Here is a 19028-nt window from a genome sequence, read left to right on the forward strand (position 1 = left end):
TGAGGTCCTATAACACCTTCGCGATTAAACATTAATAACTTTAAGATCTATTCATTACTGCAGCACCACCTTTTAGCTTTCTGTCAGTGATATCACTAACCTCCAGTTTAAGATGTTTTTCCCCTTGGAAGAATCTGTTCATTACAGTAGTTAACAGCCACTCAGTTAGCAAAGAGCCCTAAGAAAAGGTAGGGGACAAGTTAATGGTGTAACAAATCAGTTGTTAAGCTAAATGGTCAGTTCGCGCAGTTCGGTATTATTGCTTTATTGAACCCAACTTAAAGATTTACAGCAGTTACATTTTATTCCAGGTGCAAGATGCACAAATGAAATACAGAGGGATGCAGTTTTGTTTTATGCGGCTTTCATTAAGAACCCAATTGCACGGCAAAATCAGTTAGTATATATCTCGTTCCATGTGACAGCCAATTTTCCACTGAGATTGGAAACTCTTGGAGCTTTTTAATCCTTGATCTCACTCTGAGAGTACAAGAGATGGGAGTTGTAGCATGTTTTTAAATTGTTTAAAGTAAAGCTTCGGTGGTAACAAGCACTTGTCCCTGACTCCTGAACAATGGAGCTTTCTGAACGAATGGTCTGTGGCTGCAAGGCTAGACGTCCTTTGATGAGAAAATCTATCTGGGACATACTCATTGCCCAATTACAACAGCATTTTTCCAGTGAATTATTTTCAGAGAAAATATATAGTGTTATAAACGTATTTGTTACCAAAATAACATGTGACACAAACGGTTTGACCAGTTAAGTGTTCACACCACATCGCCAACAGTGGTTGTGTGGGATTTGGTTGGGGGTTTTCTGGTGTTTTTTGTTTGTTTGTGGGAAATTGGGGGGATTTTGTTTTTTGTTTGTTTGTACTGGGGGAGACTAGGAATTGTTTGGCTTTTGGTTTTGTTGGTTTGCTGTGGGTTTTTTTGTTTTTTTTTTTTGGTTGGTTTTCTTTCATTTATACTCTTTGGTGGGTTGGTGGGCACTTTCAAACATTTCTCTGGGCCATAGCAAATACCAGTCCTTACCAGGTTACCTACCTGCGTGGAACAGTTTTCAAAAAATAATAACTATATGAAGCAAGATAATCATGCCAGTAGTAGAAAGAAATTTAAAAAAGAAAATTGTTCAGGAAGAATGGGTTAGATGACTCATCAAGGACGCTAAATAATTGAAACTTTGTTATTTGTAAAACTGTCAAAAATCAATTAAGAGCTTCATAAGAAAAAACAAAGATAAGTATTTCGCTGAACACATACTAAACGCCCTTTTATAAACTATCCAAGTCTTGCCTGTCACTTTTCAGTTTCTTTTAGTAAACCTTTCTATTCAGAAGCACTACCATAAAAGATTAAAGCTAAGAGTTTAACAATAGTTTGCTTAGCATACACTCTCAGTGCCCCCACACCATGTACAAAACACTTTTTATAGTGTAACAACAATGATGAGAAAGGTCAGAATAGCTGGGGTTTAGAAATAATTGCTTGGTTCAGATCTATAAAAAGCTATTAAATCAGTCCACAGAGGACATTGCGTTTTGCTATGTTGCTTCTGGCTCTCGGCTTACTATTATTTAATATATTTATGTCTGCAGTTGCAAAGCCACAAACTGACTTTTAATTTCTTTAGTGGGACTAAGATACCACAAGATAAATTGTTAGACTGTGTGTGTGTGTGTGTGTGTGTGTGTGTGTGATAACATCTGAAAACCAGACTGATGAAGTAAGGCAACAACTTAGAAAAATGTACTACCCAAAGCCAATGTTCAAAACGATGCATGGTATTTGAAGCATTTGAAAAAATGAAATTTTTTGGATGTTATGCTTAGCAAAGTAACCTCTGGCTTTGACAATAAAAAGACTATTTCTATAAGATTTGTGAGATTACATGTAGCCAAGTGTTCTGAAAACAAGACTGATGAAGTAAGGCAACAACTTAGAAAAATGTACTACCCAAAGCCAGTGTTCAAAACGATGCATGGTATTTGAAGCATTTGAAAAAATGAAATTTTTTGGATGTTATGCTTAGCAAAGTAACCTCTGGCTTTGACAATAAAAAGACTATTTCTATAAGATTTGTGAGATTACATGTAGCCAAGTGTATGACAATGTAAACGCCAGCTTTCAAACTTTCTTATGTTTTCTCTGTTCAGTGGTACTTTTCTCAAAATCAACTGTCCTTAACCACATGAATCTAATCAAAATTTAAGTGACAATTTGGGGCCATAATTATTTTTCATAAAGAAAGAATTGTATGAGTCAGAGTGTCAGCAGGATACCATAGCATACTGTAACAGGTGATTCAGAAGTATGTAATGGGGGCTGGCAAGTTATCTTAGTGGGTAAAGATGGTTGCCACCAAGTCTGATAATCTGAGTTCAATCCCTGGAACCATATGTTGGACGGAAAGAACTGATTCCCGAAGGTTTTCCTCTGAATTTCACAATTGTCTCATTTATTAAATAAATATGTAAATGTTAAAACAAAGAGTATAATAAATAGAACTTCTTATAAAGTTGAGGAAGGATAATGAGACAAAGTGAGTAGGGGTCCACACAATACACTGGGGCTATCCATACAGAGACAATGTCCATTGGCTAGAAAGGGCAAGAAGTATATGTAAATTCCTACCACTGCTGAGATAAAATTACTTCAAACTTCATGGCCCAAAACCACAGGTCTTTTCTTCTAATTCTGAAGGCCAGAAATCAAAAGTGAACCTTACAGAGCTAATATGAAATCAGAGTGGGAAACACTACGGAGGCACTAGGAACCTAAGGGACACTTCATTTCTTTGCCCTTTGTTGTATCCCATCTCTGTAGTCCTTGCACTGCTAGGCTCATAACCATTTCTTCCATCTTCAAAGCCAGCCTTGTGGCATCTCCTCATCCTGATTCCTTTGCATGACTTTATTTCTGTATGTGCTCAGATGGCCCACTATTTCCCTTTATAACAAGAAAGACACTTGCAATTACACAGTGAAGCTGGAGCTAGCTCTCTATTGGTAGTAAGGGAAAAACGCCCCCGATGAGAACAGCAAGTTGTTCACATATGTTGCAGTGAAAATGGATGCTAGTATGAAAAGGAATATTAGGGTTAAAACAATGAAGGCAGGAACACTAGGCATGAGTGACAATGAGCTTGCATTTGGGTATGAGATAACCAAAGTGACAAATAAGGACAGGTATCTGATCCAGTGTCAGCAGGACAACTGGCCTCCAAAGTCCTTGAGGTAATATTTGTAAGTCATTATTGTCCTTTCCTGTAGTCTGCTTCTAATGAAACTAATTGTACCAAACTAAATAAAAATAGCTTCCAAGAAAGTCTCCACCAATTTCAGGAGACCACAGACCATCCCATATATTCACTTCTTGGAAGCTGTGAGAACAAAGAGAGCTCAGTATAATCAAGAGTACTTGAGAGACTTACAAAGTCTAAAGTAGCAACAACCTCTAGTGACTAACAGCTAGCAGACAGTCAAGGTCAAGACCTAATAAAGCCAGAGTCAGAGATGGACAAGGTAGGGCTGCTTCAACCACTGCAACCAGCTGGGCAGTGTATGATCATCTCCAAATGGGCCAAGGGGACATGCCAACAGCATGCCAGCCCACCTACTGGTTCAGCCAAGTAGATCTCTGAAATTTGACCATTCTCACTGCAATGACCCCAACCTTTGTCCGTCCAGTTCTGCCATAACCCTACAAAAAATAACTAGACAAGTTCAACAGCTTTTTCCTCTCTTGGAAACCCTTGCCACTCTTAGGAGTTTCTCTCACTTTTCCTCAAGTCTCACTTGTCTGTGATTCTCTTTAACAAATCTTTCTCTGCTTTGTTTACTTCTGTGAGTGTCCACACCTTTAATCTTCACTGGCAAGAGGCAAGGATCTCAGAGACACTGAGAATCTTTGGTGAGAATGATGTTCAACACCCTAGAGCTCTGAGTCAAGCACAACTGGTTCAAGACAGGTCCCATTCCATTCAAAATATCCTGCATCAATATAAAGCCCACCTAGATCACCCAGCATGAACTGGCTATCACAAATTCTTTAACTGTGCCTGAAAAGACCCTTTTCCACATAAGTTAATATTCATGGGCCTTAGGGATTAGAGCATGAGTATCATTGGGAGTCATTATTCAACCTACCACCTACCACAGAGAGGAAGATAGAGCTATCACCAGAGCCCAGGGACACCTCGTCCAGTGGGAGAAGGCTGTCGAAAGGATTTTTAGCCTGTGACAGTTGAACATAGCCACCACCAGACAACCAAACAGAATGAAAGACAGAAACAGACACCTTACCCTGCCTTTTGTCTCATTGTGGCATGACTTTTCCTAGGGAGACATGAACAAATATTTACTATTTACTCCAAATAGAGTACTGCTGACAGACCAAAAAATTATTCTACCCAAGTCACATTTGGTAAACTAATGAATTCATTGGGGTTGCTTACAGGATGACAGATGAGGAGTTACTTACAAGAGTACGGGTGAGGTGTTAGTTACAGGTGCATGGGTGGCTCAGAGGCAGTTGAATCACCACAAAGCCCAGCACAGCACAGATGACTCACACAAGCTGCATCCTTAAAGCTCCCTGACCAAACTGCAGGCAGTTCCACAGAAGTCTCCTTTCCCCAGCAATGGTTAACTACTTATAAATTCTTGGGTAATTCCGTAACTTTCTAGGCTTCTTGAACCTCTTTATGTTTAATTAGTATGAGTCATAAGCTTCTCCCTTCCCAGCAAAAAGAAATGTTTCAATTCAGACAAAACAGACCAAACACTCCACCCCTTCCTCTAGCCCTTACATTGTTTCTGCCCCCTGTACCACAGTGTTTCCTGAGCCTTGATAAAGATGAAATATGGGTTATTATTTTTTTTCATTTAAGCACTGAGTGACTTTGCTATGAGAATAGTCACTTTTTCTTGTGAGCTTGACCAGGTACAAGCCTCTGTTTTACCCTAACACCCACTGCAAAGAAGTTTCCCTCTGTGAACAGACAGCAGCAGTAGGCTATGGGTATGTACACAAATGTTTAGGAGGCAATTTGACTGGTTGATCAGATCCATTTAACAAAAAAGTAACAATGTCCTCCGTACTGGAGCCTATGACTCCCCCAGCCATGAACTTTTGCATTGGCTAGAAGTATTAAACATAAGTTCTCTCCTACATAGTAGGCCTTAAATCTAACCAGAAAGTAATGGGTTGCACTCATAACAGTCACTACTATTGAACCAGCACACACATCTTACCAAGCATGTTCTTAGTATCATATTCAGTGTCCATAACTACCCTGCCATTTCTCCTCCATCATCTTGCATTACACATTCAAGCACTACAAAGATCAGCCAGAAGGGATGGAACATTCGTCTTAATCAGTCCCATCTTAGTCAGTCCCAGCTTGATTTCTCCATGTCCTGGAACCAAAGTATAAGGCCTTCAGCAATAGAAATTTGCCATCTAGTTCTGTCAAGCAACCAGAAGTTAGCTGGGCAATGAATGGCCTTTACAGAATGTGGGACTTGAGGTGCCTTGCTGGCCCACTTCTAGCACTGAGATTTTATTCAACAATCTTAAGGGTTTTGGACTGTCCTTTTCCACTCAAGCAGGGTGCCTTTGTTTAAACTCTTTAATCATATTTTACTGGTTTGTGTGTCATCTGCAGGCTTAGAGATGTGCATTGAATTTATTTAGTGCTCCATAAAGCTCAAGACTCAGAATGATTCACCTTTGTGGTATGTGTTTCACTGGACACAATATGAATTTACATACTTAAAAATTGCTAAAAATAACAAATATCTTCTGAGACTTAAGAAAACATCAGTCAATTGCTGAGAAAACATCAGTCAACTGCTGTTTGTTTAAATAATAGATTTTTCTTTAATTCTGAATTTGTAAAACAAATTATTCTTGTTTAAATCAATGTTTCCATTTAACATAAAACTTATCTTCAATGTGTTTGTTTTAGTACTATTTTCTATTACAAATTAAACACCAGGATCATATACCAAAGCAAGAAAAAACATCCACGTTTCATAATTTCATTGAAAGAAAAGTTCCTAAATTCCTCAGACCCTCAGGGAGGTTGCTCAAAGGGAGTGCTAAAGTGAAGAGCAAGAAAAGGCAATGACAACGTCTGCTGCTGTAAAGGCAATCCCCCGGTGTGCCCTTAGCATGTTTTTTGTAAAATTACCAACACTCACCACAACTGAAAGCTCATCAGTGTCTTCTGTATGAATCTGAAGATTGTTAGAGGGAGACGCAATCCTTTTCTTTCATATCATTTCAGGCATGAGCTCTGCTATTATTGTGGGAAAATGTATATTGTGTTTGGAAACACAGTACCAGGAACTGTTGATAAGGAAGGGTATAAGACACTGTATTTATATCCTAAAGGCACACTCCAAGGATTCTGATGACTGCTTATATGCATTGGAGTAAAGGTTCCAATATTATAGGCAAAAAATTCTTTAAAAAGCAATTTGAGAAATAATACAGTTGTACCTCAGTGTTCACTGCTGACTGGCTCCATGATCCTTTGCAGATATCATCACCCTCAGGTTCTCAGGTCTTTTATGCAAAATGATGCAGCATTTGCGTATAACCTAACCATATCCTCCTTTATACTTTCAAGTCATATGTAGGTTACTTATAATACCTGATACAGTGCAAATGCTACATAACTAGTTGTTATGCTATGCTTTTAAGGAATAAGGAAAAGGAAGCATCTATATTTGCAATACACATATAATTATTTTCCAAATATTTTAATCCATAGTTGATTGGATTTGTATATGAGAAACCCGTGATTACAGAAAGCCTATCATAATCATTGTAATTTATTATAGCTAGTAGGTGTTATGGATTGAATGTGAACTGTCCCCCAGGCATAGATCACTTGCTCTTGATGGATAGCACTGGTTGTGGAACCATGGGACAGTGGCCTAGTAGCAGAAGTAGGTCCCCATAGTTGAGGGGGGGGCGGTGCTGGAGGTGATTTCTACTTCTGGTTCTGGCCAGAGTGATCTGTCAAGAAGTGAGAAGAAGCAGTCATATGCTTCTGCCACTGTGGACAGAGCAGCCCCAGCTGCCATTCCTTCCCCACCTCAGTGGACTGACAGAGCCTGAAAACATGAGCCAAAATAAACCCCACTTCTCTTGAGTTGCTTTGGTCAGATATTTGATCACAACAACATGAACGCTAACTAATACAGTAGGAAATCCAGAAACTGTCTTCTCTCAACTCCATTCTAAAAGTTAACAAAAATCCAACAGAAGAGTGAAGAATTATGATTTAAAACTCCACCAGGAAAAAAGAATATAGCAAACAATTTAGCTTATGCATAACAAAAATATTTAATCACAGCAGAGGTCCACATGATCTTGACTTCTATTTTTTCCAAGTTGATGATAGATTATACAGGTATAAAGGGAATTGTAACTGTAAAAAGCCCTTCTTTCCAGAGCCTAGATAAAAAGTATCATCTCTACAACTGCACAGAGTCCCAAGAGAACCCAGGGCAGGAGTTCAACTGGCTGAGAAGATCTCTTACTTCAGCTTCTTTGGCATACACTTAAATTAACCAACCTACTTTTCTTTTTTCTTTTCTTTTTTTAATGTTTTTTAAAAATTTTATCCAACATATATCATATTTAGATCCCCTCCCCTATATCCTATATATTCCTCCCTTACTACCTTCCACCTAATTTCCTATACTTATATATATGAGTATGAATGAGTATATAAATATGAGTATAAACTTGGGTTTGTGTCCCAAGTTGCCCTTCAGTATGTCAGTCCACTTTCTTTATTTTTATTTTATGTGTATGAGTGTTTTGCCTGCATGTATAAAATTTCACGTGTGTCGTGCAGTGCCAATGGAGGATGGAAGAGAGCAACAGATTCCTTGGAGCTGGAGTTAAAGATGGTTGTTAGCCAACATTTGGGTACTAGGACTCAAACCCAGGTCCTCTGCAAGAGCAGTCAGTGCTTTTAACCACTGTATCTTTCCAGCCCCACAATCCTCTTTCTTGATCAGATGGGGGAGGCCTAGAAACCAATTTTCAGTAGCTCAACATTTTAAAAGAGGGTTAGTATCAGAAGATACTAGGCAAATTGTCAAGGCAGAAGACTAATCAATGATGCCATTCAGTTGTAAGGCCTATGAAGCACAGCAACAACCAGCCCAGCAAACAATGTTATTGGTGCAGTAGTGGCACTTTATTTGGGGGGGGGTAATCAACAGCTGTCTAATTTGACTTAAGGCTTGCCCAATGAGAGGCAACTCGTGTGATACTGTAAACATAGCCAATACACATGGCTGGAAAGGTCATAGATCCTAGAAAAAAGCTTATTTTTGTCACATCCCAAGACCAATGTAATTTTTTACTATATTCCAAATATGTATCCTTATATGTACAGACAAGTGTTCCTCTCACCACTCATCAATAAAAGCTTCTTTTTACAACAAATGGAGACTCTTACAAATTGGTCAAATGCAGAGACTAAGTGTCTGTGAAGTGCTAAGCCCTGAGCAACACATCAAAATGCAATCTCTGCACCTAAGGCTCAGGGAGCCTAGTGAGACAGGGAACAGAAACAATATTAATGCATCTCTCAACTAACACCAGGGAAGCTTCATCATGCAACAGATGGTGAAGGCCACAACTGAACAAGTGTAGAGAATAAGAGACTACAGAGAACTTATCCCCAAATTGGACACCTATATCAAATCTCTGCCACTCAAGAGTAGGCAGAAAGATTGTAAGAGCCTGAGGTGGTGATGACCATGAGGAAACAGAATTTTCCAGATAACTAAGAAGTTACTCATATAAATTTACCACAAGGGTAACAGCATGCACAAGACCCACGTAAGCTCAAGCCAGACAAAATCCCAGCATAAAAGTGGGGAAATAGGGAAAAATCCCCAACTTTTCTGAAGAAGTATTAGCAACTGATAACCACTGGGAGAGGGAGAGTTGGTTTTCTTGAAACATGGGACACTAGATGGATGTACCAGGCTCCAGTTGATTGACACACACCAAAGGACATTTGAAGACACAAACTTGGCTCAATAAGCCTTAATATATATGACAGAGTACATGAAAACTGGCAGTAGTGTATAAGAGGGGTGCAGATAGGAGAGAGGGCTTCTAAATATGATCAAAATATATTGTACATAAACCACAAAAATTCAATAAAAATATTTTTTTACAAGAAAAAATAGCTGGGCATGGTGGCACGTGCCTTTAATCCCAGCACTCGGGAGGCAGAGGCAAGCAGATCTCTGTGAGTTCAAGGCCAGCCTATCTACATAGTGAGTTCCAGGACAGCTGGGGCTACAGGGAAATCCTGCCTCAAAAAGACCGAAAAAAAAAAAAGAAAGAAAAAGAAAAAAATAGCAGGGCTAAGCAGGTCTAGAAAGATGGCTCATTGGTTAATAGCAATGATTGTTCTTGGAGGGTACCTGGGTTCCATTCCCACCACCCACATGGTAGCTAACAACCATCCATGACTCCAGTTCCAGGGTTCCAACACCCTTTTCTGCCCTCTGTGGGCACTGCATGACACAGGTTCATTTATAAACACACAGGCAAAACATTCATAAAATAAAAATAAAATTTAAAAACATCTTAGAGGAAAAGAAGAAACAGCTGAAGATTTAAAAGTTTTAAAGGTTGTAAATAAGGAATGTGGGGTTGAAGAACATGAAGCCAGTTTTGACAGAGAAATGAAGGTGTATGTGGTGATCCTGGCATCTTACCAACTACAGATAAAACTATCCCATTGATGAAAGAAGATGAAGCAAACAGTGCTGTGAACTTCCTAACAGACTACACACAGGACTTCAGAAGTCTGCAGTAAGTCACTACATGTTTCCTCCTTCGTCCTCAGTGCTCTACTTTATGTCCAGAATAGCACATAACCACTATAGTGACACAGAAATCCCTGCGTCCTCTTAATTCCACCTTGAGACTCCATGTGTGAATGATTGGTTGATCTAAGTATGAAACCTATGCACATACTTGAATAGAAATGTATTCCAAGATGATGTCTTTAATCAACTGTTTAATAATTGATGAAAGAATGCATTAAATGGTGAGGTAATCCTACTGAGGTCTTACTGACCCTGGGCTACTGGTTGTTGTTGGATTTTGTCCACCTCCAGAACCTTAAAAGAAAAAGAAATTTCATAAGAAAAATAGATACATCAAACCAGAAAGATGTTGACATGAACTGATTTCTCACAAACCTTTGAATTGGGTTGACAAAATGTTACCAATTTTCCCAGATACTGGGCACAGAAGAGACAGATGGCATCTGATAAGAAAACGCCTCTCTGGACAATTCAGTCTCTACTGGCTCCTTGGTTTTTTGACTTACAGGGAATTAACACAGAGAGGTCAAGTTGCCTGGAAGTGAACTCTGACAAGCATGGGAGAAACACTCAGCAGCAATGGTAAAATGCCACTGAAAATGCATCAGTTCACTTCTCTGCAGCCACAAGCCTGTGTTCTCACAACCACTACAATCACTGTGTGTTCATGTCACATAGGTAAGGAGCTAGCCTAACCAGAATCACCCTTGTCGCACCAGAAGTGCGCCTTAAGGTAATGAAATACCTGCATGTTCTATCTCTTCTTTATCAGCAATTTCTGATGTGTTCTCTCCAAAAATACAATATATAGTTACTCAACATGATGACAGATTTCATGCCCAGAACTGTATGCAAGAAAGCAATTTTATTTTCCTCTGAGTAGCTCCAAATCCACACAGAGAACACAGATCAACCTTCTTTTACATGAGCGTTCTAGTTGTTTCATAACTAATGTTCTAAAAATACAAGCAGGGTGGCTGCATTTTAGCAGAAATTATCATTGTTTTTTCCTTGCCTCCCTAATAGGCTCACTGTGAAATTTTCCCAAGGATCCAAGGAATTTGGGGACTTTTTAACAATATAATTATGAAATAAGAAAATTTCTTCTGAGTTTGCTGTATACAGCTGGTCTTTATTTTGCAACAATAAAAATAATATCAAAAGAAACCACTGGAGACAAGTTGGAGATTAAGAGAAAAACACTGACTCACAAAAGAATAATTTATAAGAGGTTCATAATAACAGTTCATGGAATTTTTCAAAAATATGTTAGTTTTCATTAATTCTTAAATAGATTTTATTAGTTATAATGCTTGTTGCAAAAAGGAATAACATAATTTCCCTAGGAGGACAATGCCTCATGGATATGTGCCTGAATCAAATACCCTTTTCCTCACTCCTATCCTCTCCCAAGTGGGGACTCCATATCACTAGCAAATAGGAACAAGCATGCCCACAGGGTCATATTGAAGTCTTGTGACTCAAGATAGCATTCTGAGTTCATGTGCTCAACTCCACTCCCTCTAGAGATCCCCATTCAAGTAAAGAAATGCAGTCATCAGCATTCAGCACTGGGGATTTGGCAAGTGTGCTATCAAGACATCAGAAGTTCTAAGGAATTCTCACAAAATATAGTACAGACTGAACCTGCCTAAAGCAAAGACCTACCGAGTTACAATTACAAGAGGTCATGCAAAAGCCTGTGCAGGGAGTAAAAGAAAGAATCTCCAGGGCCAGCTAGATGGCTCAGCAGCTAAGGACATTTGCCAAGCCTGGAAACCTGAGTTAGATCCCCCGAACCCACATAGCAGGAGAGAACTGACTCCAGCAAATAGTCCTCTGATCGCCACATGCTGCACACCCACCCACAGGAGACACACACAGAAATAATATTTTTTAAAAATTTTAACTGATTTCCCAACCTCACTGAACAGTCCCCTTCCTTATGCCCCCAATTCAAAACAGAAGGCAAACAAAGTTAATGATTGTCCAAAGAATTCCTACACCAAGCCTCAGGAAGAGGCCAGATTCCAGAATCCACAAAGATTTAACCAAAATGCCCCTAGCTTCCGTGGTGTGTGAACAAATGGTAATCAGTGAAGGAAGTTAGTGTTCTTAGTACAGGAAGCTTTGCCTTGTGGAAAGAGATTATAATTTTGAAAAAAGTTAGAAAGGACCTTCAGTAAGAACTACATAGAAAGTGTGCCTGTGCAGATCTGCCTTCATAACTAATCTGAATGTTCTGCCTAAATACCAAGGGACTTCGTATTTATCCTTAAAACCCCAAAATGTCACCACCTTTTATCTAAAGTAGGACTGCTTTCATCACTGGCTTTATCCTTGAGTCTTCAACATAGATTGTTTCAACATTCCTTTGACAGCATCTAGTGCATCCCCTTGTTCTCATTGAATTCCATGTCTACACCATATGCTTCTTGTCTTAAATTTTCATGGGTTCTTTCTATGGGTTTTATAGAAATGTTTGAGTTTTTCTACTACCAAAACACCTTAACTTCTTTTGATAGGATACAGTTTTCAATTCGTCTTTCTAATGAGATAAATACACTAGGAAATACTTTCTGTCTTATGTCACTCTCGTTTTCAATGCCATTAGCTATTACTGTAGGTGATTAAGAGAACAGCAGCATCCTCTAAATCCTCAATGAGAAAGAAAATTATTATATTTTTAAATTATTTTAAGACATGATTCAGGTAGCCCAGGCTGGCCTTAACCTTGCTATGTAGCACAGGATAACCTTGAACTACTGATTCTTCTGCCTCCTCCTTCCAAGTGCTAGAATTATGGGTATGTACCACCACACTCAACACCTTTCTTTAAAAAACTATGTATGTTTCTAAATTTGTGTGTGAGTGTGTGTGTGTGTGTGTGTGTGTGTGTGTGTGAAATACACCACATGAGTATGGGTATCCACAGAGTCCAAAAGAAGGCATAGGATCCTCCAATACTGGTGTTGCAGATGGTTGCAAGCTGAAGGATGTGAGTTCTGGAAACAAACTCAGGTCCTCTGAAAGAACAAATACTACCTTAACCACTGAGCTATCTCTTCAGTGCCTTAGTACATTCTAAAAAATTTATAAATTATAATTTATCCAAATTTTATCAGATATATGCTGTGTTTTAACTTATAAAATAAGCATACCTGCTCATTTTCCTCTCTTTGATCACGCTTATATAAATGAAGTTGGGAGATGAGATTTATTGATTCTTATATTTCATAACACAAAATCACTAGTCTGAACTTTCATTAAGGCGTAAAAATAATAAAACAAAATATTTACTTCAAACATTTAGAAATGGTGAAATAAGAAAGCTAGAATGTTATTAATATAGGTAAAACTGAACTAAATTAATTGAAAAATAAGAATTTAGTTAAATTGTTTACTCAACAACCCTTACAATGAAGCAAACAAACAAAAAATGACAAAGGTAAAACTTCAGTGAGGCTGACTGATAAGAGTAAAAGCACAGAAAGCACCGTAATTACATTTGATTTTTATTTTTTGAAATGAAATACTTCATAATTTCCTTTGTACTTGGAACATTAAAGAGCTGAGCTCATAGAACAGACAGTAGATCAGTGGTTCCCAGAGGCTGGAGAGAATAGGAACGCAGGAGGGAAAAGACTGGATGCAGAGTCTCAGCCAGATAAGAGGACTTAGACTTAGTCCAAATGGTTTATTGCCCGGAAGGGTCATTATGCTCAAAATATTGTTATACATAAATCAAAATAACTAAAAGGCAAGAGTCTGAATGTCTTCTTTAAAAAGAGACGGACATCCACATCTGATCATTAAATACTGTTATAGTTATGACTCTGTACCCCATAGAGATGGACAGCCATTATTATTTATTTTAAATAATTGTAAAATTTATCTCAGTATCAAAGTAAAGACTTTTTGAGAAAACAAAAGGAGCCAAATCTTACAAACAGGTGGCAGTTTACAACAGTCCAAAATACATAGAAGACATAGGCACTATTGACAACAAAAAGCTGTCTCCCTCTTTTGTATGTCTAACTTGAATAGGTTAATAATTGCTCAGCTAATAATGCCTGCAGTATTTAACCTGCTCTGTAACATAACAAAACGAAAACAAAAGATCATTCCAGTTATTCTTTTATTTAACTAGCTAAACTTGGAACAAAAAAAAAAACTGCTTTTCTAAACCAACAAACCATGAAAAAGAACTTTAGAACCATTTTATATTTTTGAATACATGTTAAATTTTAGTTCCAATAAAATATTAACAATTTGGGTAAGGCTGATGTGTTAATTGACAGCTTTATCACTGGTAGAAAAGAAAGGTGTATCATCTACTTGTAAAAACCAGCTGAGGGCTGGAGAGACAGCTGAGCACGTAAGAGCACCTACTGCTCTTCCAAAGAACCCTGAATCGGTTCCCAGCAGTCACACAGCAACTAACATCCATCCATAACTCCAGTTCTAGAGGATCCCACGCCTTCCTCTGGCCTTTGCAGGCACCAGGAATATGTGCACTTACATACAGGAATGTAAAACACTTATAAAATAAAAAATACATGAAATCTAAAAAGCAAAACAACTCATAAGAAGCAAAAATCACTTAAATTTTCATTACCAGAACCTAACCAATCACTTCTTTTTTACTGAATTTTTGAGAATTTCATACATTTTGATCATATTTTGACCCCTCCTCTATCTGAACCCCTCTTAGTCCACCACCACCACCAGATTTCATGTACCCTGTAATATATATGTATATATATATACACATATATATATATAATTAGTGTCTATAGAGTCAAGTTTGTGTCCTTGAATGTCCTTCAATGTACATCTATCCACTGGAACCTGGTTAAGCTATGTAATATCACACCCTTAAATAAAACCAACCCTCCCTCTCCAAGTAGTTATTGGTTGCCAATAGTTACTTATCTAAGGTTGAGGATTATTAGCCACTTTGCTGCTTCTGTGCTGGGATTTTTTTCTGGCTTGAGCCTGCATGAGTCTTGTGCATGCCATCACCATTGCCATAAGTTCATATGCGTAACATCTCAAACATCTGGAAAACTCTTTTTCCTTGGGGTCATAAACCACCTCTGGCTCCACATTATTTCCACACCACTCTTCTGCAATGGTCTCTGATTCTTGGGTGGTAGGTGTTTACTATAGGTGTCCTGTTCAGGGATAAGCACTCTGCCGTCTCTCATTCTCTGCACTTTGTCCAGCTGGGGTTTCTAGGTTAGTCACCATCTGTTGCATAAGGAAGCTTCCCTAGTGAGAGCTGACAAATGAATCAATACTCTTTCTGCCCCTGTTCCACTATGTCCCCTAATCCTTAGGTATAGAGGTTGCATTGTAGATGTGTTACTTAGGGCTGGCCACCTCACAGAAACTTATTCTCTGCATTTGAGCAGTTGTGGGGCTTTGTAACAGTCTCCATCTATTGCAAAAAGAAGCTTCTTTGATGAGCGGGGAGAGAATATTTGTCTCTAAATATAAGGATACATATTTAGAATACAATGAAAAATTTTGTTGGCCTAGGGACGTGACAAAAGGTTTCTGATATACTATGGGAGTTAGCCTTCAGGACAGCAGCTCCCACACCAGTTCCTGCTTCATTAAGCTCCAAGTCCTGTGTCCAAAGTATGTCCTGCCTTTGGCAGAAGGGTCTTACCTCCAAGTTCTGGGATGAAATCAAGGTCTGTGGCAATAGCCTGAGTTACCTTGGTAGTCTCTTGGACTACCCTGACCAACAACTTGAAGGGAGGTTTCCCCTGCCTGGCATTGTTTTTGTTATATAGCCATCTGCTTTACACATACATTCATGTATATGCTGTATGTGTGTTTTTCAGTAAACTTTTGGACTAACACATTTCCCTCTGGTTTTTCATACCACCTAAGCATTATTTATGTCTCATCTCTCTCCCTCTATAAAACTCTCCCTATTCCCTCCTTAGGACATAACTACTCTTAATATTTAGAAAAATAGTTCTCCATTTTCTCCCTAAATATATGAGCACATGCAGCTAAATGCAAGCAAAGCAGCTTGTGTGAGGCAATACGTGTACATAATATATATAATCTGAGGGCTTCATTCAACAAAATGTTCAAGGACATTCATGTCAACGAGTATATATCTATACCATTTGTAATGTCACAGATTATTCAATTATACTTATGTACAGTAATTCGCTAAACCAGTTCAATGGGTTCTTGGATGGTTTCCAATTCTATGTCATTATGAATAGCTCTATGATATACTCCTTGGGCATAAATCTCTTCCCACTGTGTGATATTATTCCAAAAGTAGGATTACAGGATTGTACACTAATCATATTTCATATTTCCTATTACCAGATGGTTTTTTAGAATAGTTATACATCATATACCTCTATTTATGGTGCTATGAGTTATGCATGAGAGCACTGTAGTCCCACATGGCCAAGGTAGAAAATATTTTTAATTATTTGATGTTTGATAATGATTTGATGGAAGGCCAGCCCTTTACTAAGTTTACCTGTCATATTAATGTTTATTCATTCAACAAATAATACTGAAAGTTTGAAGATGCCAGCAGGTGAGCTGGATGCTAAAGATTTGGTGAGCAACAAAAGAAATGTGATATGGCTTGTGGCCTCAAAACTTTTTTGAAGGGATTAGAGAAATCACTAAATTAACAAATAAAAACTGCATATCAAGAAAGTATAGCTGGAGAGATAGCTCGGTTGGAACAGTGCTTGCTTTGCAAGCATGAGGGCCTGAGTTCAATGCCCAGAGCCCATATAAAAAGCCAGGCAGGGTGGCACTAGCATGCACCTATAAATCCAGCATTTAAAAGAGGATGCCGTCAGCGAGGTCTCATTGGCTGGTTAGCCTCGCATAAATGACAAGCTGTCAGCTTCAAAGCCCAAAGTGATCAGCTCCTGAGGTTGATCTCTGGCCTCCATATGCACGTGCACATGTTTGCACACACACTTGCGTACACGTGCACATGCACAGAAACACGCAGTTGCACGTTCATGGACATACACACATACTACACACAGACACATAGAAAAGATGATGTTTTATCTGAGATAAAAAAAAAATAAAGGTTACAGGGCTGGGGCGATGACTCAGTGGTTAAGAGCACTGACTGCTCTTGCAGAGGACCTGGTTCAATGCCCAGCACCCACATGACCGCTAACAACACTAACAACCGTCTGTAACTCCAGTTCCACAGGATCCGATACCTTCTTCTGACCTCCATGGGCATTGCATGACACAAGTCAGTATTAATTTTATTTATTTTTATTTAATGTATATGGGTGTCTTAACTAAAATGTACAGAATAAAGGTTACTAGTCACCATCTGTTACAAAAAGGACCTGTGCAAACTCAAGCCAAACAAAATGCCAGCATGGAGGGGAAGGTGTCAAATACCAAGACTGGCTAGGACTCAGGCCCAGTGAGAGATACTTTCCTGAAATGCAAGGTGGACAACTCCTGAGGTTGACTTCTGGTCTCTTCACATATGCACGTGTTCACATATGCATCAGAGAATTTCTTAAAGACAGTAAGAGGGATGTAACAGGGGAAACTATATAAGGGGTCAGTCATCACTTCAAATACCCAGTGTCACTTTCCACACTAAAGAAATACAACCGAGGGGTCTGGAGAGATGGCTCAGCAGTTAAGAGCACTGACTACAGGACCCAGGTTCCATTGTCAGCACCCACATGGTGGCTAATGACCATCAGTAACTCCAGTTCCAGGGGATCTGATTCCCTCTTCTGACCTCTGTGGACACTGCATGACATGGATGCGCTTACAAACATGCAGGAAAAACACTCATACACATAAAAATTTTTAAATATTTTGAGATGGCTCAGCGGTTCAGAACACTGGCTGTTCTTGCAGAAGACCCGGGTTTGAATCCCAGCATCCACATGGCAGCTAACAATTGTCCATAACTCCAGTTCCAGGGGATCCGACAGCCTCTTCTGTCTTCTGCAGGCATTGCACAACACAGGTGCACTTACATACATGCAGGCAATACACGCATACACATAAAATAATAAATAAAATATTTTTAAAAAAGAAACAACTGAGACTGTTACTCTTTTAGATTTTACTTCTTTAAGCTTGAATGCATTGGAACTATAGGACAAATGAGTGGATGAGGAAACTATCTCAGACCCATGATGTAGGCTGAGCACTCAGGGATGCTAGTGTGTAGCAGAAGGGAGCCAATACTGGGCCTGGAAGGTGGCCCTAAGAGTGAACTGCCTCGCCATGTTCCCTCCTCAAAAATACCTATGTAGTCACTCTATCTCACGGTGACCCTAGCATCAGGTGTGAGATAAAAAACCATTTTTCTTCTGTAGAAGGCGGCAATGATGCAACTAGGCATTGTAGCCCTATGCCTGGCCCTCATTTGAACAGTCTATGTTAAGAAAGTTACCTCCATTTGGTATTATTTTTCCCGTTGACATACAATTGAAAAAGGAGAGTTCCATGGGGATTGTTGACAAGGAACATGAGATCTGTATTATAAAATGATGTAGTTAGAGATGATGGTATGTGTATAAGCAACTCTAGACACTGTAATACAGCAAATTACAACATTCCAGCCAAAACAACATTTAGATAATGATCAATTCCTATTACACCAGGTCAAATACAAGTCCCAAAGAATAGAAGATAAATTTATCTTTCAGTGGCCTGTATAAATCCCTTAGTTGAGAGAGGGAGAGGAGAATGAAATATCACTGAAAAAAAATCAATATTATTATTGATTAATCAAGCTACTGTGATTTATTGGGCACTGGTTCATTTGTTTGTTACAGTCATTTCATGCATTGCCTCTGGCTGTGATAAATGGTCTGGCCTCCTGTTTGGGAAGGAGGAAGACTTGTAGTCTTACCCCTAGCCTGGACCCTTTAGAAGCTAGCACGTCTGCTCTGACCTTAAACTGAAGTCTGCAGACTGCTGTGAAGTATAGCTTGGAGATCATCAGACGCCCTGTGTGAGGAGCTCTAGCAGCACTGCACACAGACATCATTCTGGAGTCTTCCAAAGTGAACTCAGAAAGCTAACACAGAGGCATATCAGACATTCAGGACATAAATGATGCCATCTAGGGGTCAGGAAATGGGCT

The sequence above is a fragment of the Nannospalax galili genome, unplaced genomic scaffold, assembly GCF_000622305.1.
Source record: "Nannospalax galili isolate Female #2095 unplaced genomic scaffold, S.galili_v1.0 scaffold552, whole genome shotgun sequence".
Taxonomy (NCBI): domain Eukaryota; kingdom Metazoa; phylum Chordata; class Mammalia; order Rodentia; family Spalacidae; genus Nannospalax; species Nannospalax galili.